The sequence below is a fragment of the Carettochelys insculpta genome, chromosome 22 (assembly GCF_033958435.1).
Source record: "Carettochelys insculpta isolate YL-2023 chromosome 22, ASM3395843v1, whole genome shotgun sequence".
Classification (NCBI taxonomy): Eukaryota; Metazoa; Chordata; order Testudines; family Carettochelyidae; genus Carettochelys; species Carettochelys insculpta.
This window is the reverse complement of record NC_134158.1, coordinates 222,184-247,551: the sequence shown is the minus strand read 5'-3', so window position 1 is coordinate 247,551 and position 25,368 is coordinate 222,184. Positions and strand designations below refer to the sequence as shown.

The 25,368-nt window shown below is 58.9% G+C and overlaps 7 non-coding genes across 7 annotated transcripts; all 7 read left to right on the top strand.

The window, feature by feature from the left end:
* Positions 1 to 3,410: 3,410 nt before the first annotated feature.
* Positions 3,411 to 3,484, top strand: TRNAN-GUU (transfer RNA asparagine (anticodon GUU)). The gene has a single exon. It is a non-coding gene; the product is annotated as a tRNA-Asn (tRNA).
* Positions 3,485 to 6,994: 3,510 nt separating this feature from the next.
* On the top strand, positions 6,995 to 7,068 carry TRNAN-GUU (transfer RNA asparagine (anticodon GUU)). Its single transcript has one exon. It is a non-coding gene; the product is annotated as a tRNA-Asn (tRNA).
* Positions 7,069 to 10,578: 3,510 nt separating this feature from the next.
* Positions 10,579 to 10,652, top strand: TRNAN-GUU (transfer RNA asparagine (anticodon GUU)). The gene has a single exon. It is a non-coding gene; the product is annotated as a tRNA-Asn (tRNA).
* Positions 10,653 to 14,168: 3,516 nt separating this feature from the next.
* Positions 14,169 to 14,242, top strand: TRNAN-GUU (transfer RNA asparagine (anticodon GUU)). Its single transcript has one exon. It is a non-coding gene; the product is annotated as a tRNA-Asn (tRNA).
* A 3,516-nt stretch (positions 14,243 to 17,758) lies between these two features.
* On the top strand, positions 17,759 to 17,832 carry TRNAN-GUU (transfer RNA asparagine (anticodon GUU)). Its single transcript has one exon. It is a non-coding gene; the product is annotated as a tRNA-Asn (tRNA).
* Positions 17,833 to 21,348: 3,516 nt separating this feature from the next.
* On the top strand, positions 21,349 to 21,422 carry TRNAN-GUU (transfer RNA asparagine (anticodon GUU)). The gene has a single exon. It is a non-coding gene; the product is annotated as a tRNA-Asn (tRNA).
* A 3,516-nt stretch (positions 21,423 to 24,938) lies between these two features.
* TRNAN-GUU (transfer RNA asparagine (anticodon GUU)) lies at positions 24,939 to 25,012 on the top strand. The gene has a single exon. It is a non-coding gene; the product is annotated as a tRNA-Asn (tRNA).
* Positions 25,013 to 25,368: the final 356 nt, after the last annotated feature.

Below are 25,368 nucleotides of genomic sequence, written 5' to 3'. Positions count from 1 at the left end.
AGAGCATGCTGGGCCAGTCCTTCACCATCTAAACTGCACAGCGTTCTTCAGATAAAAGAGCGGGAGAAAAGGTCGACAGTCAAACGGTTCGAGCCAACAAATGAGAGACCCCAGTTGCAAGGATTTTGGTGCAGGCTTGTAGAACAGACAGAGTAAACAGCCCGCTTGCTAAACAGGTCTCTGACCTCCTCCTCCTCATTTAGCGTGGCTCCGAAGATCTTTTGGGCTCAGTTGAGAGCACAGAGCTTCCACGAGACAGGAGCTGGAATGAAGAGCAATGTGGAAGCCCAGACAGGGCCTTCCTCCAGCTCTCGAGCTCGTGTGGAGGGAACTGCCTCGTTTTCCTTGTGTGAAAGGAGGTTCCACGAAGGAGTTTCTCCACGCATGACACAGTCCTTTGGAGCGAGCAGCCATTGTTTACATGCTCATCTCAACGTTCCCAGCAAAATTCCTCAGAAGGGGACTGGCACCTCTGGAGGCCTTTGCCAGTCGCTTGAGCAGCAGGCTTGTGCAAAGAAAAAGTCAGCCAAGCCCTGCCAAGTCGGCCGGAAGCAAACCTTTGAAGCGCTTGTCCGCAGCCAAAACTCAGAACTTCAGCTCCAAAAATGAGACGTGCCTGGAAGGAGTGGCAAGAAAGTCAGCAAATCGTCAGGCTCTTTCCTCTCCCGCTTCCTTCAGCCACTTGGTCCAAGATTTGGTGCAGACAGAGGAGTTGCGGCAACGATGTGTCTCTCCCTGTGACAATCGAAGAACGTCATCCCTGTCTCATGCCTTGCCAGGGAAGCGCGGCCATGCCGCCCAAGCCTGAGTCCCCTCCCGGCTGAGCCAGCGCACAGCCAGGCGGGCCAAGGGCAGAGTGAAGGGGGCGCCACATCCCGTGCCCCTCAGGGCCAAGCAGAGCTGCCTAGCACCCCAAGAGCCAGTGACAAGACACAAGAAAGCAAGCGCATCCGACTGCAAGAACAAGACGACGAGTGCCCTAACCGGCCATGTACCCGAGGGGCTGACAAGGATACCGAAGGCGAGATGGAGAGCGCAGCGCGAGGAACTGCTGGCGGACGAGCAAGCGGGACTCGGGAAAGATAGAAGGAGCAGACAGCCGATATGGCAAGCGAGCCTGAGAGCGCAGAGAGCTGGACGAAAGGACCGGCACGTCGACAGTCGCCTCGTCCCTTCTCGGAAGGCGTTTGACAGGAGAGATGAGAAAGTCACTCGTCAGGTGTTGGGGTCGTCCGGAGTGGACGGCAGACTGATACGGTTGCTGGAGGATACGGAGGAGGGTGAGGCGGCAGCGGCGAGCATGCGCGCAGAGATGGGAAGTTGGTTTAGAAGGAGGAGAGGTACGAGAGAAGGCGCTCCCCTAGCGCCGTGCGAGTTCATCACGCCCCCTCGAGAGAGCGATGGACAAGATCAAGGAAGAGGGAGAAGGGCTATCTGTGCAGGTCAAGAAAAACACCAAGTTGCGGTCGGCGGGTGAGGTAGTCATCGTGGAAGAAGATGAAGAGAAGCTAGGGAGAAGGGTGCAGGCGCTAAGCGGGGAAGGGAAAGGGCACGGGCCCATTCTGACCATCGCTTGGTAATTGGCGATAAGGAAATAGGGAGGAAGATCAGCGGCGAGGGGCTCGAAGGAGACAACGTAGAGAAGTTCACGCATCCGGCTAGGGGCGTAACGTATGATGTGGACTGGAAGAAGAAACTAGCGCCTAGGAGCGTGAAAGCAAGAGCGAGTTTGAAGGCGACGGATCAGATCTGGCAAAGCGAAAGGCAGAAAGCGGAGCGCTCAGCAGCATGTTGTCCGTCTGGGAGAGGTGGGTGAAAAGGCAAGTTTCAGCGAGAAGGTTCGTGGCGTTGGAGAGGAGTTGTTGGAGCAGGATGCTGAGAATAGGCTGGGCGGAGAAGGTCACCAAGGAGGAATTGTATGGGAAGATTCAGCCCAAAGGGAATCTGCTCCAGAAGGTTCCCCCAGTGGAAGTTCCAGGTCTCCGGGCTTATTTGCCAGAGGAAGGACGACTTGAAAAATGGAGAGCCCGGTATTGGGCATAACGGTGGGTTCGAACAGGAGAGGCAGAGCCCAGAGAGAACAGGGAGCCGATGGATCAGCTTGGCACGGAGCTCGTCTACAGCAAGCAGGGCGCTCCACGCTCGAGAGGGAAAGATGGAAGGCGCTAGTGAGACGGGCATTGGACACCAACGGGCGCTGAGCCCATGGTTGATGAGGACGATGGCAAGAGCCTCCCTGGTGTGTTCCCTCAGCAGGGGCCCGCCCACCTTTCTGGGCAGGAAAAGAGAGCCGGCAACCAGTGATGCTTCGGGCCGGCCAGGGAGCCAGGAGGCTGCGACCTCTCGCACATCAGCCCTTGACTTTCCAGCAGGCCATCACGGGCACGTGTCAGGACCAATGGCACGCAAATGAATGGCATTGGAGAGGCGGGGCGAAAGAGCCCACCAATCGAGCCGATGGTGGCGTGCCCTTGGCATGCCAAAGGAGCCCTGATGGAAAATGGGCAGAAAGAGGGCCTGTGCTTCCCCTTTCTGGCCTCGAGCTCCCAGAGCCTCCCTCCTTGGTGCACTCCCTGTGCAGCCGCTCCCCCTTCTGCGTGGGAAAAGGGGATGAGGCAGCTCTCTTGCTTCACGACGCTTGAGGAGACGGAGACGGAGACGGAGACGGATACGGGAGGCCTTCATCTCTCACGGGTGCGCTTGACTTGTGGGCAAGCAGCCACACCACTTCAGGGCCTCGGGCAGTGCTTGACAAGCTGTGTCCCGCCGGTCACAGGCCGCCCCCTGGGCTTCCACGCGCGTCCCATCAGACCTTCTCTTTCCAATTGCCCATGCGCAGGATGGCCAGAGTCCACTGGTTTCCGTCAACCTCCTCTTTCTTCCCACCTTTCTTAGGCAAGCGACACGCACGTAAAGCAAGGACACGTCGAGAGAGATGCACGTTCCTTGCGCACCACGCTGAGGCTGAGAGCCGTGTGCTCCCTCCGCCTCCATTCTAGGGGCTGCTATGGAAGAATGGGCACACCCCACAAGTCCTCAGGAGGCAAGGGCATTGAGCAAAAGTAGCCTCTGGCAGGAGACCACCTGGCTTCAAAGCCTCTTGTGGCTCACGCAGACGAAGGAGGGTCACTCCCGCGTCCTGTTTGCTCGCCTGCAGTGCCCAGCGCTGGGGCAAGAGTCTTGGCCGCCTGTGGGCTTCAGCCTGAATCAAAAGGCCACGAGAGGCAGGGCTAGCAGAGAATGGTTTCGATCCATCGACCTCTGGGTTATGGGCCCAGCACGCTCCCGCTGCGCCACTCTGCTCAGCGCAGGGGCTGGGGCCCAGCGGGCAGCCTGGTGCTTCTCCTGCACCGATTGCCTGACGGCAAGGCGAGCACTGTGCTCGGAGGTGGCGCAAGCTGCCCGCAGGTGTCTCTGTGGCGCAATGGGTCAGCGCGTTCGGCTGTTAACCGAAAGGATGGTGGTTCGAGCCCACCCGGAGGCGGCGCGGTTAGGTGCCTGATGCTGTCTGCCCCTGTCTTACTGCAACCCCCCTCCTTTTGCCGCCGCCGCCACCACCACCAGCCTTCCCTTCTGGCCTCTTCCCCAGAAGAGCATGCTGGGCCAGTCCTTCACCATCTAAACTGCACAGCGTTCTTCAGATAAAAGAGCGGGAGAAAAGGTCGACAGTCAAACGGTTCGAGCCAACAAATGAGAGACCCCAGTTGCAAGGATTTTGGTGCAGGCTTGTAGAACAGACAGAGTAAACAGCCCGCTTGCTAAACAGGTCTCTGACCTCCTCCTCCTCATTTAGCGTGGCTCCGAAGATCTTTTGGGCTCAGTTGAGAGCACAGAGCTTCCACGAGACAGGAGCTGGAATGAAGAGCAATGTGGAAGCCCAGACAGGGCCTTCCTCCAGCTCTCGAGCTCGTGTGGAGGGAACTGCCTCGTTTTCCTTGTGTGAAAGGAGGTTCCACGAAGGAGTTTCTCCACGCATGACACAGTCCTTTGGAGCGAGCAGCCATTGTTTACATGCTCATCTCAACGTTCCCAGCAAAATTCCTCAGAAGGGGACTGGCACCTCTGGAGGCCTTTGCCAGTCGCTTGAGCAGCAGGCTTGTGCAAAGAAAAAGTCAGCCAAGCCCTGCCAAGTCGGCCGGAAGCAAACCTTTGAAGCGCTTGTCCGCAGCCAAAACTCAGAACTTCAGCTCCAAAAATGAGACGTGCCTGGAAGGAGTGGCAAGAAAGTCAGCAAATCGTCAGGCTCTTTCCTCTCCCGCTTCCTTCAGCCACTTGGTCCAAGATTTGGTGCAGACAGAGGAGTTGCGGCAACGATGTGTCTCTCCCTGTGACAATCGAAGAACGTCATCCCTGTCTCATGCCTTGCCAGGGAAGCGCGGCCATGCCGCCCAAGCCTGAGTCCCCTCCCGGCTGAGCCAGCGCACAGCCAGGCGGGCCAAGGGCAGAGTGAAGGGGGCGCCACATCCCGTGCCCCTCAGGGCCAAGCAGAGCTGCCTAGCACCCCAAGAGCCAGTGACAAGACACAAGAAAGCAAGCGCATCCGACTGCAAGAACAAGACGACGAGTGCCCTAACCGGCCATGTACCCGAGGGGCTGACAAGGATACCGAAGGCGAGATGGAGAGCGCAGCGCGAGGAACTGCTGGCGGACGAGCAAGCGGGACTCGGGAAAGATAGAAGGAGCAGACAGCCGATATGGCAAGCGAGCCTGAGAGCGCAGAGAGCTGGACGAAAGGACCGGCACGTCGACAGTCGCCTCGTCCCTTCTCGGAAGGCGTTTGACAGGAGAGATGAGAAAGTCACTCGTCAGGTGTTGGGGTCGTCCGGAGTGGACGGCAGACTGATACGGTTGCTGGAGGATACGGAGGAGGGTGAGGCGGCAGCGGCGAGCATGCGCGCAGAGATGGGAAGTTGGTTTAGAAGGAGGAGAGGTACGAGAGAAGGCGCTCCCCTAGCGCCGTGCGAGTTCATCACGCCCCCTCGAGAGAGCGATGGACAAGATCAAGGAAGAGGGAGAAGGGCTATCTGTGCAGGTCAAGAAAAACACCAAGTTGCGGTCGGCGGGTGAGGTAGTCATCGTGGAAGAAGATGAAGAGAAGCTAGGGAGAAGGGTGCAGGCGCTAAGCGGGGAAGGGAAAGGGCACGGGCCCATTCTGACCATCGCTTGGTAATTGGCGATAAGGAAATAGGGAGGAAGATCAGCGGCGAGGGGCTCGAAGGAGACAACGTAGAGAAGTTCACGCATCCGGCTAGGGGCGTAACGTATGATGTGGACTGGAAGAAGAAACTAGCGCCTAGGAGCGTGAAAGCAAGAGCGAGTTTGAAGGCGACGGATCAGATCTGGCAAAGCGAAAGGCAGAAAGCGGAGCGCTCAGCAGCATGTTGTCCGTCTGGGAGAGGTGGGTGAAAAGGCAAGTTTCAGCGAGAAGGTTCGTGGCGTTGGAGAGGAGTTGTTGGAGCAGGATGCTGAGAATAGGCTGGGCGGAGAAGGTCACCAAGGAGGAATTGTATGGGAAGATTCAGCCCAAAGGGAATCTGCTCCAGAAGGTTCCCCCAGTGGAAGTTCCAGGTCTCCGGGCTTATTTGCCAGAGGAAGGACGACTTGAAAAATGGAGAGCCCGGTATTGGGCATAACGGTGGGTTCGAACAGGAGAGGCAGAGCCCAGAGAGAACAGGGAGCCGATGGATCAGCTTGGCACGGAGCTCGTCTACAGCAAGCAGGGCGCTCCACGCTCGAGAGGGAAAGATGGAAGGCGCTAGTGAGACGGGCATTGGACACCAACGGGCGCTGAGCCCATGGTTGATGAGGACGATGGCAAGAGCCTCCCTGGTGTGTTCCCTCAGCAGGGGCCCGCCCACCTTTCTGGGCAGGAAAAGAGAGCCGGCAACCAGTGATGCTTCGGGCCGGCCAGGGAGCCAGGAGGCTGCGACCTCTCGCACATCAGCCCTTGACTTTCCAGCAGGCCATCACGGGCACGTGTCAGGACCAATGGCACGCAAATGAATGGCATTGGAGAGGCGGGGCGAAAGAGCCCACCAATCGAGCCGATGGTGGCGTGCCCTTGGCATGCCAAAGGAGCCCTGATGGAAAATGGGCAGAAAGAGGGCCTGTGCTTCCCCTTTCTGGCCTCGAGCTCCCAGAGCCTCCCTCCTTGGTGCACTCCCTGTGCAGCCGCTCCCCCTTCTGCGTGGGAAAAGGGGATGAGGCAGCTCTCTTGCTTCACGACGCTTGAGGAGACGGAGACGGAGACGGAGACGGGAGGCCTTCATCTCTCACGGGTGCGCTTGACTTGTGGGCAAGCAGCCACACCACTTCAGGGCCTCGGGCAGTGCTTGACAAGCTGTGTCCCGCCGGTCACAGGCCGCCCCCTGGGCTTCCACGCGCGTCCCATCAGACCTTCTCTTTCCAATTGCCCATGCGCAGGATGGCCAGAGTCCACTGGTTTCCGTCAACCTCCTCTTTCTTCCCACCTTTCTTAGGCAAGCGACACGCACGTAAAGCAAGGACACGTCGAGAGAGATGCACGTTCCTTGCGCACCACGCTGAGGCTGAGAGCCGTGTGCTCCCTCCGCCTCCATTCTAGGGGCTGCTATGGAAGAATGGGCACACCCCACAAGTCCTCAGGAGGCAAGGGCATTGAGCAAAAGTAGCCTCTGGCAGGAGACCACCTGGCTTCAAAGCCTCTTGTGGCTCACGCAGACGAAGGAGGGTCACTCCCGCGTCCTGTTTGCTCGCCTGCAGTGCCCAGCGCTGGGGCAAGAGTCTTGGCCGCCTGTGGGCTTCAGCCTGAATCAAAAGGCCACGAGAGGCAGGGCTAGCAGAGAATGGTTTCGATCCATCGACCTCTGGGTTATGGGCCCAGCACGCTCCCGCTGCGCCACTCTGCTCAGCGCAGGGGCTGGGGCCCAGCGGGCAGCCTGGTGCTTCTCCTGCACCGATTGCCTGACGGCAAGGCGAGCACTGTGCTCGGAGGTGGCGCAAGCTGCCCGCAGGTGTCTCTGTGGCGCAATGGGTCAGCGCGTTCGGCTGTTAACCGAAAGGATGGTGGTTCGAGCCCACCCGGAGGCGGCGCGGTTAGGTGCCTGATGCTGTCTGCCCCTGTCTTACTGCAACCCCCCTCCTTTTGCCGCCGCCGCCACCACCACCAGCCTTCCCTTCTGGCCTCTTCCCCAGAAGAGCATGCTGGGCCAGTCCTTCACCATCTAAACTGCACAGCGTTCTTCAGATAAAAGAGCGGGAGAAAAGGTCGACAGTCAAACGGTTCGAGCCAACAAATGAGAGACCCCAGTTGCAAGGATTTTGGTGCAGGCTTGTAGAACAGACAGAGTAAACAGCCCGCTTGCTAAACAGGTCTCTGACCTCCTCCTCCTCATTTAGCGTGGCTCCGAAGATCTTTTGGGCTCAGTTGAGAGCACAGAGCTTCCACGAGACAGGAGCTGGAATGAAGAGCAATGTGGAAGCCCAGACAGGGCCTTCCTCCAGCTCTCGAGCTCGTGTGGAGGGAACTGCCTCGTTTTCCTTGTGTGAAAGGAGGTTCCACGAAGGAGTTTCTCCACGCATGACACAGTCCTTTGGAGCGAGCAGCCATTGTTTACATGCTCATCTCAACGTTCCCAGCAAAATTCCTCAGAAGGGGACTGGCACCTCTGGAGGCCTTTGCCAGTCGCTTGAGCAGCAGGCTTGTGCAAAGAAAAAGTCAGCCAAGCCCTGCCAAGTCGGCCGGAAGCAAACCTTTGAAGCGCTTGTCCGCAGCCAAAACTCAGAACTTCAGCTCCAAAAATGAGACGTGCCTGGAAGGAGTGGCAAGAAAGTCAGCAAATCGTCAGGCTCTTTCCTCTCCCGCTTCCTTCAGCCACTTGGTCCAAGATTTGGTGCAGACAGAGGAGTTGCGGCAACGATGTGTCTCTCCCTGTGACAATCGAAGAACGTCATCCCTGTCTCATGCCTTGCCAGGGAAGCGCGGCCATGCCGCCCAAGCCTGAGTCCCCTCCCGGCTGAGCCAGCGCACAGCCAGGCGGGCCAAGGGCAGAGTGAAGGGGGCGCCACATCCCGTGCCCCTCAGGGCCAAGCAGAGCTGCCTAGCACCCCAAGAGCCAGTGACAAGACACAAGAAAGCAAGCGCATCCGACTGCAAGAACAAGACGACGAGTGCCCTAACCGGCCATGTACCCGAGGGGCTGACAAGGATACCGAAGGCGAGATGGAGAGCGCAGCGCGAGGAACTGCTGGCGGACGAGCAAGCGGGACTCGGGAAAGATAGAAGGAGCAGACAGCCGATATGGCAAGCGAGCCTGAGAGCGCAGAGAGCTGGACGAAAGGACCGGCACGTCGACAGTCGCCTCGTCCCTTCTCGGAAGGCGTTTGACAGGAGAGATGAGAAAGTCACTCGTCAGGTGTTGGGGTCGTCCGGAGTGGACGGCAGACTGATACGGTTGCTGGAGGATACGGAGGAGGGTGAGGCGGCAGCGGCGAGCATGCGCGCAGAGATGGGAAGTTGGTTTAGAAGGAGGAGAGGTACGAGAGAAGGCGCTCCCCTAGCGCCGTGCGAGTTCATCACGCCCCCTCGAGAGAGCGATGGACAAGATCAAGGAAGAGGGAGAAGGGCTATCTGTGCAGGTCAAGAAAAACACCAAGTTGCGGTCGGCGGGTGAGGTAGTCATCGTGGAAGAAGATGAAGAGAAGCTAGGGAGAAGGGTGCAGGCGCTAAGCGGGGAAGGGAAAGGGCACGGGCCCATTCTGACCATCGCTTGGTAATTGGCGATAAGGAAATAGGGAGGAAGATCAGCGGCGAGGGGCTCGAAGGAGACAACGTAGAGAAGTTCACGCATCCGGCTAGGGGCGTAACGTATGATGTGGACTGGAAGAAGAAACTAGCGCCTAGGAGCGTGAAAGCAAGAGCGAGTTTGAAGGCGACGGATCAGATCTGGCAAAGCGAAAGGCAGAAAGCGGAGCGCTCAGCAGCATGTTGTCCGTCTGGGAGAGGTGGGTGAAAAGGCAAGTTTCAGCGAGAAGGTTCGTGGCGTTGGAGAGGAGTTGTTGGAGCAGGATGCTGAGAATAGGCTGGGCGGAGAAGGTCACCAAGGAGGAATTGTATGGGAAGATTCAGCCCAAAGGGAATCTGCTCCAGAAGGTTCCCCCAGTGGAAGTTCCAGGTCTCCGGGCTTATTTGCCAGAGGAAGGACGACTTGAAAAATGGAGAGCCCGGTATTGGGCATAACGGTGGGTTCGAACAGGAGAGGCAGAGCCCAGAGAGAACAGGGAGCCGATGGATCAGCTTGGCACGGAGCTCGTCTACAGCAAGCAGGGCGCTCCACGCTCGAGAGGGAAAGATGGAAGGCGCTAGTGAGACGGGCATTGGACACCAACGGGCGCTGAGCCCATGGTTGATGAGGACGATGGCAAGAGCCTCCCTGGTGTGTTCCCTCAGCAGGGGCCCGCCCACCTTTCTGGGCAGGAAAAGAGAGCCGGCAACCAGTGATGCTTCGGGCCGGCCAGGGAGCCAGGAGGCTGCGACCTCTCGCACATCAGCCCTTGACTTTCCAGCAGGCCATCACGGGCACGTGTCAGGACCAATGGCACGCAAATGAATGGCATTGGAGAGGCGGGGCGAAAGAGCCCACCAATCGAGCCGATGGTGGCGTGCCCTTGGCATGCCAAAGGAGCCCTGATGGAAAATGGGCAGAAAGAGGGCCTGTGCTTCCCCTTTCTGGCCTCGAGCTCCCAGAGCCTCCCTCCTTGGTGCACTCCCTGTGCAGCCGCTCCCCCTTCTGCGTGGGAAAAGGGGATGAGGCAGCTCTCTTGCTTCACGACGCTTGAGGAGACGGAGACGGAGACGGAGACGGGAGGCCTTCATCTCTCACGGGTGCGCTTGACTTGTGGGCAAGCAGCCACACCACTTCAGGGCCTCGGGCAGTGCTTGACAAGCTGTGTCCCGCCGGTCACAGGCCGCCCCCTGGGCTTCCACGCGCGTCCCATCAGACCTTCTCTTTCCAATTGCCCATGCGCAGGATGGCCAGAGTCCACTGGTTTCCGTCAACCTCCTCTTTCTTCCCACCTTTCTTAGGCAAGCGACACGCACGTAAAGCAAGGACACGTCGAGAGAGATGCACGTTCCTTGCGCACCACGCTGAGGCTGAGAGCCGTGTGCTCCCTCCGCCTCCATTCTAGGGGCTGCTATGGAAGAATGGGCACACCCCACAAGTCCTCAGGAGGCAAGGGCATTGAGCAAAAGTAGCCTCTGGCAGGAGACCACCTGGCTTCAAAGCCTCTTGTGGCTCACGCAGACGAAGGAGGGTCACTCCCGCGTCCTGTTTGCTCGCCTGCAGTGCCCAGCGCTGGGGCAAGAGTCTTGGCCGCCTGTGGGCTTCAGCCTGAATCAAAAGGCCACGAGAGGCAGGGCTAGCAGAGAATGGTTTCGATCCATCGACCTCTGGGTTATGGGCCCAGCACGCTCCCGCTGCGCCACTCTGCTCAGCGCAGGGGCTGGGGCCCAGCGGGCAGCCTGGTGCTTCTCCTGCACCGATTGCCTGACGGCAAGGCGAGCACTGTGCTCGGAGGTGGCGCAAGCTGCCCGCAGGTGTCTCTGTGGCGCAATGGGTCAGCGCGTTCGGCTGTTAACCGAAAGGATGGTGGTTCGAGCCCACCCGGAGGCGGCGCGGTTAGGTGCCTGATGCTGTCTGCCCCTGTCTTACTGCAACCCCCCTCCTTTTGCCGCCGCCGCCACCACCACCAGCCTTCCCTTCTGGCCTCTTCCCCAGAAGAGCATGCTGGGCCAGTCCTTCACCATCTAAACTGCACAGCGTTCTTCAGATAAAAGAGCGGGAGAAAAGGTCGACAGTCAAACGGTTCGAGCCAACAAATGAGAGACCCCAGTTGCAAGGATTTTGGTGCAGGCTTGTAGAACAGACAGAGTAAACAGCCCGCTTGCTAAACAGGTCTCTGACCTCCTCCTCCTCATTTAGCGTGGCTCCGAAGATCTTTTGGGCTCAGTTGAGAGCACAGAGCTTCCACGAGACAGGAGCTGGAATGAAGAGCAATGTGGAAGCCCAGACAGGGCCTTCCTCCAGCTCTCGAGCTCGTGTGGAGGGAACTGCCTCGTTTTCCTTGTGTGAAAGGAGGTTCCACGAAGGAGTTTCTCCACGCATGACACAGTCCTTTGGAGCGAGCAGCCATTGTTTACATGCTCATCTCAACGTTCCCAGCAAAATTCCTCAGAAGGGGACTGGCACCTCTGGAGGCCTTTGCCAGTCGCTTGAGCAGCAGGCTTGTGCAAAGAAAAAGTCAGCCAAGCCCTGCCAAGTCGGCCGGAAGCAAACCTTTGAAGCGCTTGTCCGCAGCCAAAACTCAGAACTTCAGCTCCAAAAATGAGACGTGCCTGGAAGGAGTGGCAAGAAAGTCAGCAAATCGTCAGGCTCTTTCCTCTCCCGCTTCCTTCAGCCACTTGGTCCAAGATTTGGTGCAGACAGAGGAGTTGCGGCAACGATGTGTCTCTCCCTGTGACAATCGAAGAACGTCATCCCTGTCTCATGCCTTGCCAGGGAAGCGCGGCCATGCCGCCCAAGCCTGAGTCCCCTCCCGGCTGAGCCAGCGCACAGCCAGGCGGGCCAAGGGCAGAGTGAAGGGGGCGCCACATCCCGTGCCCCTCAGGGCCAAGCAGAGCTGCCTAGCACCCCAAGAGCCAGTGACAAGACACAAGAAAGCAAGCGCATCCGACTGCAAGAACAAGACGACGAGTGCCCTAACCGGCCATGTACCCGAGGGGCTGACAAGGATACCGAAGGCGAGATGGAGAGCGCAGCGCGAGGAACTGCTGGCGGACGAGCAAGCGGGACTCGGGAAAGATAGAAGGAGCAGACAGCCGATATGGCAAGCGAGCCTGAGAGCGCAGAGAGCTGGACGAAAGGACCGGCACGTCGACAGTCGCCTCGTCCCTTCTCGGAAGGCGTTTGACAGGAGAGATGAGAAAGTCACTCGTCAGGTGTTGGGGTCGTCCGGAGTGGACGGCAGACTGATACGGTTGCTGGAGGATACGGAGGAGGGTGAGGCGGCAGCGGCGAGCATGCGCGCAGAGATGGGAAGTTGGTTTAGAAGGAGGAGAGGTACGAGAGAAGGCGCTCCCCTAGCGCCGTGCGAGTTCATCACGCCCCCTCGAGAGAGCGATGGACAAGATCAAGGAAGAGGGAGAAGGGCTATCTGTGCAGGTCAAGAAAAACACCAAGTTGCGGTCGGCGGGTGAGGTAGTCATCGTGGAAGAAGATGAAGAGAAGCTAGGGAGAAGGGTGCAGGCGCTAAGCGGGGAAGGGAAAGGGCACGGGCCCATTCTGACCATCGCTTGGTAATTGGCGATAAGGAAATAGGGAGGAAGATCAGCGGCGAGGGGCTCGAAGGAGACAACGTAGAGAAGTTCACGCATCCGGCTAGGGGCGTAACGTATGATGTGGACTGGAAGAAGAAACTAGCGCCTAGGAGCGTGAAAGCAAGAGCGAGTTTGAAGGCGACGGATCAGATCTGGCAAAGCGAAAGGCAGAAAGCGGAGCGCTCAGCAGCATGTTGTCCGTCTGGGAGAGGTGGGTGAAAAGGCAAGTTTCAGCGAGAAGGTTCGTGGCGTTGGAGAGGAGTTGTTGGAGCAGGATGCTGAGAATAGGCTGGGCGGAGAAGGTCACCAAGGAGGAATTGTATGGGAAGATTCAGCCCAAAGGGAATCTGCTCCAGAAGGTTCCCCCAGTGGAAGTTCCAGGTCTCCGGGCTTATTTGCCAGAGGAAGGACGACTTGAAAAATGGAGAGCCCGGTATTGGGCATAACGGTGGGTTCGAACAGGAGAGGCAGAGCCCAGAGAGAACAGGGAGCCGATGGATCAGCTTGGCACGGAGCTCGTCTACAGCAAGCAGGGCGCTCCACGCTCGAGAGGGAAAGATGGAAGGCGCTAGTGAGACGGGCATTGGACACCAACGGGCGCTGAGCCCATGGTTGATGAGGACGATGGCAAGAGCCTCCCTGGTGTGTTCCCTCAGCAGGGGCCCGCCCACCTTTCTGGGCAGGAAAAGAGAGCCGGCAACCAGTGATGCTTCGGGCCGGCCAGGGAGCCAGGAGGCTGCGACCTCTCGCACATCAGCCCTTGACTTTCCAGCAGGCCATCACGGGCACGTGTCAGGACCAATGGCACGCAAATGAATGGCATTGGAGAGGCGGGGCGAAAGAGCCCACCAATCGAGCCGATGGTGGCGTGCCCTTGGCATGCCAAAGGAGCCCTGATGGAAAATGGGCAGAAAGAGGGCCTGTGCTTCCCCTTTCTGGCCTCGAGCTCCCAGAGCCTCCCTCCTTGGTGCACTCCCTGTGCAGCCGCTCCCCCTTCTGCGTGGGAAAAGGGGATGAGGCAGCTCTCTTGCTTCACGACGCTTGAGGAGACGGAGACGGAGACGGAGACGGATACGGGAGGCCTTCATCTCTCACGGGTGCGCTTGACTTGTGGGCAAGCAGCCACACCACTTCAGGGCCTCGGGCAGTGCTTGACAAGCTGTGTCCCGCCGGTCACAGGCCGCCCCCTGGGCTTCCACGCGCGTCCCATCAGACCTTCTCTTTCCAATTGCCCATGCGCAGGATGGCCAGAGTCCACTGGTTTCCGTCAACCTCCTCTTTCTTCCCACCTTTCTTAGGCAAGCGACACGCACGTAAAGCAAGGACACGTCGAGAGAGATGCACGTTCCTTGCGCACCACGCTGAGGCTGAGAGCCGTGTGCTCCCTCCGCCTCCATTCTAGGGGCTGCTATGGAAGAATGGGCACACCCCACAAGTCCTCAGGAGGCAAGGGCATTGAGCAAAAGTAGCCTCTGGCAGGAGACCACCTGGCTTCAAAGCCTCTTGTGGCTCACGCAGACGAAGGAGGGTCACTCCCGCGTCCTGTTTGCTCGCCTGCAGTGCCCAGCGCTGGGGCAAGAGTCTTGGCCGCCTGTGGGCTTCAGCCTGAATCAAAAGGCCACGAGAGGCAGGGCTAGCAGAGAATGGTTTCGATCCATCGACCTCTGGGTTATGGGCCCAGCACGCTCCCGCTGCGCCACTCTGCTCAGCGCAGGGGCTGGGGCCCAGCGGGCAGCCTGGTGCTTCTCCTGCACCGATTGCCTGACGGCAAGGCGAGCACTGTGCTCGGAGGTGGCGCAAGCTGCCCGCAGGTGTCTCTGTGGCGCAATGGGTCAGCGCGTTCGGCTGTTAACCGAAAGGATGGTGGTTCGAGCCCACCCGGAGGCGGCGCGGTTAGGTGCCTGATGCTGTCTGCCCCTGTCTTACTGCAACCCCCCTCCTTTTGCCGCCGCCGCCACCACCACCAGCCTTCCCTTCTGGCCTCTTCCCCAGAAGAGCATGCTGGGCCAGTCCTTCACCATCTAAACTGCACAGCGTTCTTCAGATAAAAGAGCGGGAGAAAAGGTCGACAGTCAAACGGTTCGAGCCAACAAATGAGAGACCCCAGTTGCAAGGATTTTGGTGCAGGCTTGTAGAACAGACAGAGTAAACAGCCCGCTTGCTAAACAGGTCTCTGACCTCCTCCTCCTCATTTAGCGTGGCTCCGAAGATCTTTTGGGCTCAGTTGAGAGCACAGAGCTTCCACGAGACAGGAGCTGGAATGAAGAGCAATGTGGAAGCCCAGACAGGGCCTTCCTCCAGCTCTCGAGCTCGTGTGGAGGGAACTGCCTCGTTTTCCTTGTGTGAAAGGAGGTTCCACGAAGGAGTTTCTCCACGCATGACACAGTCCTTTGGAGCGAGCAGCCATTGTTTACATGCTCATCTCAACGTTCCCAGCAAAATTCCTCAGAAGGGGACTGGCACCTCTGGAGGCCTTTGCCAGTCGCTTGAGCAGCAGGCTTGTGCAAAGAAAAAGTCAGCCAAGCCCTGCCAAGTCGGCCGGAAGCAAACCTTTGAAGCGCTTGTCCGCAGCCAAAACTCAGAACTTCAGCTCCAAAAATGAGACGTGCCTGGAAGGAGTGGCAAGAAAGTCAGCAAATCGTCAGGCTCTTTCCTCTCCCGCTTCCTTCAGCCACTTGGTCCAAGATTTGGTGCAGACAGAGGAGTTGCGGCAACGATGTGTCTCTCCCTGTGACAATCGAAGAACGTCATCCCTGTCTCATGCCTTGCCAGGGAAGCGCGGCCATGCCGCCCAAGCCTGAGTCCCCTCCCGGCTGAGCCAGCGCACAGCCAGGCGGGCCAAGGGCAGAGTGAAGGGGGCGCCACATCCCGTGCCCCTCAGGGCCAAGCAGAGCTGCCTAGCACCCCAAGAGCCAGTGACAAGACACAAGAAAGCAAGCGCATCCGACTGCAAGAACAAGACGACGAGTGCCCTAACCGGCCATGTACCCGAGGGGCTGACAAGGATACCGAAGGCGAGATGGAGAGCGCAGCGCGAGGAACTGCTGGCGGACGAGCAAGCGGGACTCGGGAAAGATAGAAGGAGCAGACAGCCGATATGGCAAGCGAGCCTGAGAGCGCAGAGAGCTGGACGAAAGGACCGGCACGTCGACAGTCGCCTCGTCCCTTCTCGGAAGGCGTTTGACAGGAGAGATGAGAAAGTCACTCGTCAGGTGATGGGGTCGTCCGGAGTGGACGGCAGACTGATACGGTTGCTGGAGGATACGGAGGAGGGTGAGGCGGCAGCGGCGAGCATGCGCGCAGAGATGGGAAGTTGGTTTAGAAGGAGGAGAGGTACGAGAGAAGGCGCTCCCCTAGCGCCGTGCGAGTTCATCACGCCCCCTCGAGAGAGCGATGGACAAGATCAAGGAAGAGGGAGAAGGGCTATCTGTGCAGGTCAAGAAAAACACCAAGTTGCGGTCGGCGGGTGAGGTAGTCATCGTGGAAGAAGATGAAGAGAAGCTAGGGAGAAGGGTGCAGGCGCTAAGCGGGGAAGGGAAAGGGCACGGGCCCATTCTGACCATCGCTTGGTAATTGGCGATAAGGAAATAGGGAGGAAGATCAGCGGCGAGGGGCTCGAAGGAGACAACGTAGAGAAGTTCACGCATCCGGCTAGGGGCGTAACGTATGATGTGGACTGGAAGAAGAAACTAGCGCCTAGGAGCGTGAAAGCAAGAGCGAGTTTGAAGGCGACGGATCAGATCTGGCAAAGCGAAAGGCAGAAAGCGGAGCGCTCAGCAGCATGTTGTCCGTCTGGGAGAGGTGGGTGAAAAGGCAAGTTTCAGCGAGAAGGTTCGTGGCGTTGGAGAGGAGTTGTTGGAGCAGGATGCTGAGAATAGGCTGGGCGGAGAAGGTCACCAAGGAGGAATTGTATGGGAAGATTCAGCCCAAAGGGAATCTGCTCCAGAAGGTTCCCCCAGTGGAAGTTCCAGGTCTCCGGGCTTATTTGCCAGAGGAAGGACGACTTGAAAAATGGAGAGCCCGGTATTGGGCATAACGGTGGGTTCGAACAGGAGAGGCAGAGCCCAGAGAGAACAGGGAGCCGATGGATCAGCTTGGCACGGAGCTCGTCTACAGCAAGCAGGGCGCTCCACGCTCGAGAGGGAAAGATGGAAGGCGCTAGTGAGACGGGCATTGGACACCAACGGGCGCTGAGCCCATGGTTGATGAGGACGATGGCAAGAGCCTCCCTGGTGTGTTCCCTCAGCAGGGGCCCGCCCACCTTTCTGGGCAGGAAAAGAGAGCCGGCAACCAGTGATGCTTCGGGCCGGCCAGGGAGCCAGGAGGCTGCGACCTCTCGCACATCAGCCCTTGACTTTCCAGCAGGCCATCACGGGCACGTGTCAGGACCAATGGCACGCAAATGAATGGCATTGGAGAGGCGGGGCGAAAGAGCCCACCAATCGAGCCGATGGTGGCGTGCCCTTGGCATGCCAAAGGAGCCCTGATGGAAAATGGGCAGAAAGAGGGCCTGTGCTTCCCCTTTCTGGCCTCGAGCTCCCAGAGCCTCCCTCCTTGGTGCACTCCCTGTGCAGCCGCTCCCCCTTCTGCGTGGGAAAAGGGGATGAGGCAGCTCTCTTGCTTCACGACGCTTGAGGAGACGGAGACGGAGACGGAGACGGAGACGGGAGGCCTTCATCTCTCACGGGTGCGCTTGACTTGTGGGCAAGCAGCCACACCACTTCAGGGCCTCGGGCAGTGCTTGACAAGCTGTGTCCCGCCGGTCACAGGCCGCCCCCTGGGCTTCCACGCGCGTCCCATCAGACCTTCTCTTTCCAATTGCCCATGCGCAGGATGGCCAGAGTCCACTGGTTTCCGTCAACCTCCTCTTTCTTCCCACCTTTCTTAGGCAAGCGACACGCACGTAAAGCAAGGACACGTCGAGAGAGATGCACGTTCCTTGCGCACCACGCTGAGGCTGAGAGCCGTGTGCTCCCTCCGCCTCCATTCTAGGGGCTGCTATGGAAGAATGGGCACACCCCACAAGTCCTCAGGAGGCAAGGGCATTGAGCAAAAGTAGCCTCTGGCAGGAGACCACCTGGCTTCAAAGCCTCTTGTGGCTCACGCAGACGAAGGAGGGTCACTCCCGCGTCCTGTTTGCTCGCCTGCAGTGCCCAGCGCTGGGGCAAGAGTCTTGGCCGCCTGTGGGCTTCAGCCTGAATCAAAAGGCCACGAGAGGCAGGGCTAGCAGAGAATGGTTTCGATCCATCGACCTCTGGGTTATGGGCCCAGCACGCTCCCGCTGCGCCACTCTGCTCAGCGCAGGGGCTGGTGCCCAGCGGGCAGCCTGGTGCTTCTCCTGCACCGATTGCCTGACGGCAAGGCGAGCACTGTGCTCGGAGGTGGCGCAAGCTGCCCGCAGGTGTCTCTGTGGCGCAATGGGTCAGCGCGTTCGGCTGTTAACCGAAAGGATGGTGGTTCGAGCCCACCCGGAGGCGGCGCGGTTAGGTGCCTGATGCTGTCTGCCCCTGTCTTACTGCAACCCCCCTCCTTTTGCCGCCGCCGCCACCACCACCAGCCTTCCCTTCTGGCCTCTTCCCCAGAAGAGCATGCTGGGCCAGTCCTTCACCATCTAAACTGCACAGCGTTCTTCAGATAAAAGAGCGGGAGAAAAGGTCGACAGTCAAACGGTTCGAGCCAACAAATGAGAGACCCCAGTTGCAAGGATTTTGGTGCAGGCTTGTAGAACAGACAGAGTAAACAGCCCGCTTGCTAAACAGGTCTCTGACCTCCTCCTCCTCATTTAGCGTGGCTCCGAAGATCTTTTGGGCTCAGTTGAGAGCACAGAGCTTCCACGAGACAGGAGCTGGAATGAAGAGCAATGTGGAAGCCCAGACAGGGCCTTCCTCCAGCTCTCGAGCTCGTGTGGAGGGAACTGCCTCGTTTTCCTTGTGTGAAAGGAGGTTCCACGAAGGAGTTTCTCCACGCATGACACAGTCCTTTGGAGCGAGCAGCCATTGTTTACATGCTCATCTCAACGTTCCCAGCAAAATTCCTCAGAAGGGGACTGGCACCTCTGGAGGCCTTTGCCAGTCGCTTGAGCAGCAGGCTTGTGCAAAGAAAAAGTCAGCCAAGCCCTGCCAAGTCGGCCGGAAGCAAACCTTTGAAGCGCTTGTCCGCAGCCAAAACTCAGAACTTCAGCTCCAAAAATGAGACGTGCCTGGAAGGAGTGGCAAGAAAGTCAGCAAATCGTCAGGCTCTTTCCTCTCCCGCTTCCTTCAGCCACTTGGTCCAAGATTTGGTGCAGACAGAGGAGTTGCGGCAACGATGTGTCTCTCCCTGTGACAATCGAAGAACGTCATCCCTGTCTCATGCCTTGCCAGGGAAGCGCGGCCATGCCGCCCAAGCCTGAGTCCCCTCCCGGCTGAGCCAGCGCACAGCCAGGCGGGCCAAGGGCAGAGTGAAGGGGGCGCCACATCCCGTGCCCCTCAGGGCCAAGCAGAGCTGCCTAGCACCCCAAGAGCCAGTGACAAGACACAAGAAAGCAAGCGCATCCGACTGCAAGAACAAGACGACGAGTGCCCTAACCGGCCATGTACCCGAGGGGCTGACAAGGATACCGAAGGCGAGATGGAGAGCGCAGCGCGAGGAACTGCTGGCGGACGAGCAAGCGGGACTCGGGAAAGATAGAAGGAGCAGACAGCCGATATGGCAAGCGAGCCTGAGAGCGCAGAGAGCTGGACGAAAGGACCGGCACGTCGACAGTCGCCTCGTCCCTTCTCGGAAGGCGTTTGACAGGAGAGATGAGAAAGTCACTCGTCAGGTGATGGGGTCGTCCGGAGTGGACGGCAGACTGATACGGTTGCTGGAGGATACGGAGGAGGGTGAGGCGGCAGCGGCGAGCATGCGCGCAGAGATGGGAAGTTGGTTTAGAAGGAGGAGAGGTACGAGAGAAGGCGCTCCCCTAGCGCCGTGCGAGTTCATCACGCCCCCTCGAGAGAGCGATGGACAAGATCAAGGAAGAGGGAGAAGGGCTATCTGTGCAGGTCAAGAAAAACACCAAGTTGCGGTCGGCGGGTGAGGTAGTCATCGTGGAAGAAGATGAAGAGAAGCTAGGGAGAAGGGTGCAGGCGCTAAGCGGGGAAGGGAAAGGGCACGGGCCCATTCTGACCATCGCTTGGTAATTGGCGATAAGGAAATAGGGAGGAAGATCAGCGGCGAGGGGCTCGAAGGAGACAACGTAGAGAAGTTCACGCATCCGGCTAGGGGCGTAACGTATGATGTGGACTGGAAGAAGAAACTAGCGCCTAGGAGCGTGAAAGCAAGAGCGAGTTTGAAGGCGACGGATCAGATCTGGCAAAGCGAAAGGCAGAAAGCGGAGCGCTCAGCAGCATGTTGTCCGTCTGGGAGAGGTGGGTGAAAAGGCAAGTTTCAGCGAGAAGGTTCGTGGCGTTGGAGAGGAGTTGTTGGAGCAGGATGCTGAGAATAGGCTGGGCGGAGAAGGTCACCAAGGAGGAATTGTATGGGAAGATTCAGCCCAAAGGGAATCTGCTCCAGAAGGTTCCCCCAGTGGAAGTTCCAGGTCTCCGGGCTTATTTGCCAGAGGAAGGACGACTTGAAAAATGGAGAGCCCGGTATTGGGCATAACGGTGGGTTCGAACAGGAGAGGCAGAGCCCAGAGAGAACAGGGAGCCGATGGATCAGCTTGGCACGGAGCTCGTCTACAGCAAGCAGGGCGCTCCACGCTCGAGAGGGAAAGATGGAAGGCGCTAGTGAGACGGGCATTGGACACCAACGGGCGCTGAGCCCATGGTTGATGAGGACGATGGCAAGAGCCTCCCTGGTGTGTTCCCTCAGCAGGGGCCCGCCCACCTTTCTGGGCAGGAAAAGAGAGCCGGCAACCAGTGATGCTTCGGGCCGGCCAGGGAGCCAGGAGGCTGCGACCTCTCGCACATCAGCCCTTGACTTTCCAGCAGGCCATCACGGGCACGTGTCAGGACCAATGGCACGCAAATGAATGGCATTGGAGAGGCGGGGCGAAAGAGCCCACCAATCGAGCCGATGGTGGCGTGCCCTTGGCATGCCAAAGGAGCCCTGATGGAAAATGGGCAGAAAGAGGGCCTGTGCTTCCCCTTTCTGGCCTCGAGCTCCCAGAGCCTCCCTCCTTGGTGCACTCCCTGTGCAGCCGCTCCCCCTTCTGCGTGGGAAAAGGGGATGAGGCAGCTCTCTTGCTTCACGACGCTTGAGGAGACGGAGACGGAGACGGAGACGGATACGGGAGGCCTTCATCTCTCACGGGTGCGCTTGACTTGTGGGCAAGCAGCCACACCACTTCAGGGCCTCGGGCAGTGCTTGACAAGCTGTGTCCCGCCGGTCACAGGCCGCCCCCTGGGCTTCCACGCGCGTCCCATCAGACCTTCTCTTTCCAATTGCCCATGCGCAGGATGGCCAGAGTCCACTGGTTTCCGTCAACCTCCTCTTTCTTCCCACCTTTCTTAGGCAAGCGACACGCACGTAAAGCAAGGACACGTCGAGAGAGATGCACGTTCCTTGCGCACCACGCTGAGGCTGAGAGCCGTGTGCTCCCTCCGCCTCCATTCTAGGGGCTGCTATGGAAGAATGGGCACACCCCACAAGTCCTCAGGAGGCAAGGGCATTGAGCAAAAGTAGCCTCTGGCAGGAGACCACCTGGCTTCAAAGCCTCTTGTGGCTCACGCAGACGAAGGAGGGTCACTCCCGCGTCCTGTTTGCTCGCCTGCAGTGCCCAGCGCTGGGGCAAGAGTCTTGGCCGCCTGTGGGCTTCAGCCTGAATCAAAAGGCCACGAGAGGCAGGGCTAGCAGAGAATGGTTTCGATCCATCGACCTCTGGGTTATGGGCCCAGCACGCTCCCGCTGCGCCACTCTGCTCAGCGCAGGGGCTGGGGCCCAGCGGGCAGCCTGGTGCTTCTCCTGCACCGATTGCCTGACGGCAAGGCGAGCACTGTGCTCGGAGGTGGCGCAAGCTGCCCGCAGGTGTCTCTGTGGCGCAATGGGTCAGCGCGTTCGGCTGTTAACCGAAAGGATGGTGGTTCGAGCCCACCCGGAGGCGGCGCGGTTAGGTGCCTGATGCTGTCTGCCCCTGTCTTACTGCAACCCCCCTCCTTTTGCCGCCGCCGCCACCACCACCAGCCTTCCCTTCTGGCCTCTTCCCCAGAAGAGCATGCTGGGCCAGTCCTTCACCATCTAAACTGCACAGCGTTCTTCAGATAAAAGAGCGGGAGAAAAGGTCGACAGTCAAACGGTTCGAGCCAACAAATGAGAGACCCCAGTTGCAAGGATTTTGGTGCAGGCTTGTAGAACAGACAGAGTAAACAGCCCGCTTGCTAAACAGGTCTCTGACCTCCTCCTCCTCATTTAGCGTGGCTCCGAAGATCTTTTGGGCTCAGTTGAGAGCACAGAGCTTCCACGAGACAGGAGCTGGAATGAAGAGCAATGTGGAAGCCCAGACAGGGCCTTCCTCCAGCTCTCGAGCTCGTGTGGAGGGAACTGCCTCGTTTTCCTTGTGTGAAAGGAGGTTCCACGAAGGAGTTTCTCCACGCATGACACAGTCCTTTGGAGCGAGCAGCCATTGTTTACATGCTCATCTCAACGTTCCCAGCAAAATTCCTCAGAAGGGGACTGGCACCTCTGGAGGCCTTTGCCAGTCGCTTGAGCAGCAGGCTTGTGCAAAGAAAAAGTCAGCCAAGCCCTGCCAAGTCGGCCGGAAGCAAACCTTTGAAGCGCTTGTCCGCAGCCAAAACTCAGAACTTCAGCTCCAAAAATGAGACGTGCCTGGAAGGAGTGGCAAGAAAGTCAGCAAATCGTCAGGCTCTTTCCTCTCCCGCTTCCTTCAGCCACTTGGTCCAAGATTTGGTGCAGACAGAGGAGTTGCGGCAACGATGTGTCTCTCCCTGTGACAATCGAAGAACGTCATCCCTGTCTCATGCCTTGCCAGGGAAGCGCGGCCATGCCGCCCAAGCCTGAGTCCCCTCCCGGCTGAGCCAGCGCACAGCCAGGCGGGCCAAGGGCAGAGTGAAGGGGGCGCCACATCCCGTGCCCCTCAGGGCCAAGCAGAGCTGCCTAGCACCCCAAGAGCCAGTGACAAGACACAAGAAAGCAAGCGCATCCGACTGCAAGAACAAGACGACGAGTGCCCTAACCGGCCATGTACCCGAGGGGCTGACAAGGATACCGAAGGCGAGATGGAGAGCGCAGCGCGAGGAACTGCTGGCGGACGAGCAAGCGGGACTCGGGAAAGATAGAAGGAGCAGACAGCCGATATGGCAAGCGAGCCTGAGAGCGCAGAGAGCTGGACGAAAGGACCGGCACGTCGACAGTCGCCTCGTCCCTTCTCGGAAGGCGTTTGACAGGAGAGATGAGAAAGTCACTCGTCAGGTGTTGGGGTCGTCCGGAGTGGACGGCAGACTGATACGGTTGCTGGAGGATACGGAGGAGGGTGAGGCGGCAGCGGCGAGCATGCGCGCAGAGATGGGAAGTTGGTTTAGAAGGAGGAGAGGTACGAGAGAAGGCGCTCCCCTAGCGCCGTGCGAGTTCATCACGCCCCCTCGAGAGAGCGATGGACAAGATCAAGGAAGAGGGAGAAGGGCTATCTGTGCAGGTCAAGAAAAACACCAAGTTGCGGTCGGCGGGTGAGGTAGTCATCGTGGAAGAAGATGAAGAGAAGCTAGGGAGAAGGGTGCAGGCGCTAAGCGGGGAAGGGAAAGGGCACGGGCCCATTCTGACCATCGCTTGGTAATTGGCGATAAGGAAATAGGGAGGAAGATCAGCGGCGAGGGGCTCGAAGGAGACAACGTAGAGAAGTTCACGCATCCGGCTAGGGGCGTAACGTATGATGTGGACTGGAAGAAGAAACTAGCGCCTAGGAGCGTGAAAGCAAGAGCGAGTTTGAAGGCGACGGATCAGATCTGGCAAAGCGAAAGGCAGAAAGCGGAGCGCTCAGCAGCATGTTGTCCGTCTGGGAGAGGTGGGTGAAAAGGCAAGTTTCAGCGAGAAGGTTCGTGGCGTTGGAGAGGAGTTGTTGGAGCAGGATGCTGAGAATAGGCTGGGCGGAGAAGGTCACCAAGGAGGAATTGTATGGGAAGATTCAGCCCAAAGGGAATCTGCTCCAGAAGGTTCCCCCAGTGGAAGTTCCAGGTCTCCGGGCTTATTTGCCAGAGGAAGGACGACTTGAAAAATGGAGAGCCCGGTATTGGGCATAACGGTGGGTTCGAACAGGAGAGGCAGAGCCCAGAGAGAACAGGGAGCCGATGGATCAGCTTGGCACGGAGCTCGTCTACAGCAAGCAGGGCGCTCCACGCTCGAGAGGGAAAGATGGAAGGCGCTAGTGAGACGGGCATTGGACACCAACGGGCGCTGAGCCCATGGTTGATGAGGACGATGGCAAGAGCCTCCCTGGTGTGTTCCCTCAGCAGGGGCCCGCCCACCTTTCTGGGCAGGAAAAGAGAGCCGGCAACCAGTGATGCTTCGGGCCGGCCAGGGAGCCAGGAGGCTGCGACCTCTCGCACATCAGCCCTTGACTTTCCAGCAGGCCATCACGGGCACGTGTCAGGACCAATGGCACGCAAATGAATGGCATTGGAGAGGCGGGGCGAAAGAGCCCACCAATCGAGCCGATGGTGGCGTGCCCTTGGCATGCCAAAGGAGCCCTGATGGAAAATGGGCAGAAAGAGGGCCTGTGCTTCCCCTTTCTGGCCTCGAGCTCCCAGAGCCTCCCTCCTTGGTGCACTCCCTGTGCAGCCGCTCCCCCTTCTGCGTGGGAAAAGGGGATGAGGCAGCTCTCTTGCTTCACGACGCTTGAGGAGACGGAGACGGAGACGGAGACGGATACGGGAGGCCTTCATCTCTCACGGGTGCGCTTGACTTGTGGGCAAGCAGCCACACCACTTCAGGGCCTCGGGCAGTGCTTGACAAGCTGTGTCCCGCCGGTCACAGGCCGCCCCCTGGGCTTCCACGCGCGTCCCATCAGACCTTCTCTTTCCAATTGCCCATGCGCAGGATGGCCAGAGTCCACTGGTTTCCGTCAACCTCCTCTTTCTTCCCACCTTTCTTAGGCAAGCGACACGCACGTAAAGCAAGGACACGTCGAGAGAGATGCACGTTCCTTGCGCACCACGCTGAGGCTGAGAGCCGTGTGCTCCCTCCGCCTCCATTCTAGGGGCTGCTATGGAAGAATGGGCACACCCCACAAGTCCTCAGGAGGCAAGGGCATTGAGCAAAAGTAGCCTCTGGCAGGAGACCACCTGGCTTCAAAGCCTCTTGTGGCTCACGCAGACGAAGGAGGGTCACTCCCGCGTCCTGTTTGCTCGCCTGCAGTGCCCAGCGCTGGGGCAAGAGTCTTGGCCGCCTGTGGGCTTCAGCCTGAATCAAAAGGCCACGAGAGGCAGGGCTAGCAGAGAATGGTTTCGATCCATCGACCTCTGGGTTATGGGCCCAGCACGCTCCCGCTGCGCCACTCTGCTCAGCGCAGGGGCTGGGGCCCAGCGGGCAGCCTGGTGCTTCTCCTGCACCGATTGCCTGACGGCAAGGCGAGCACTGTGCTCGGAGGTGGCGCAAGCTGCCCGCAGGTGTCTCTGTGGCGCAATGGGTCAGCGCGTTCGGCTGTTAACCGAAAGGATGGTGGTTCGAGCCCACCCGGAGGCGGCGCGGTTAGGTGCCTGATGCTGTCTGCCCCTGTCTTACTGCAACCCCCCTCCTTTTGCCGCCGCCGCCACCACCACCAGCCTTCCCTTCTGGCCTCTTCCCCAGAAGAGCATGCTGGGCCAGTCCTTCACCATCTAAACTGCACAGCGTTCTTCAGATAAAAGAGCGGGAGAAAAGGTCGACAGTCAAACGGTTCGAGCCAACAAATGAGAGACCCCAGTTGCAAGGATTTTGGTGCAGGCTTGTAGAACAGACAGAGTAAACAGCCCGCTTGCTAAACAGGTCTCTGACCTCCTCCTCCTCATTTAGCGTGGCTCCGAAGATCTTTTGGGCTCAGTTGAGAGCACAGAGCTTCC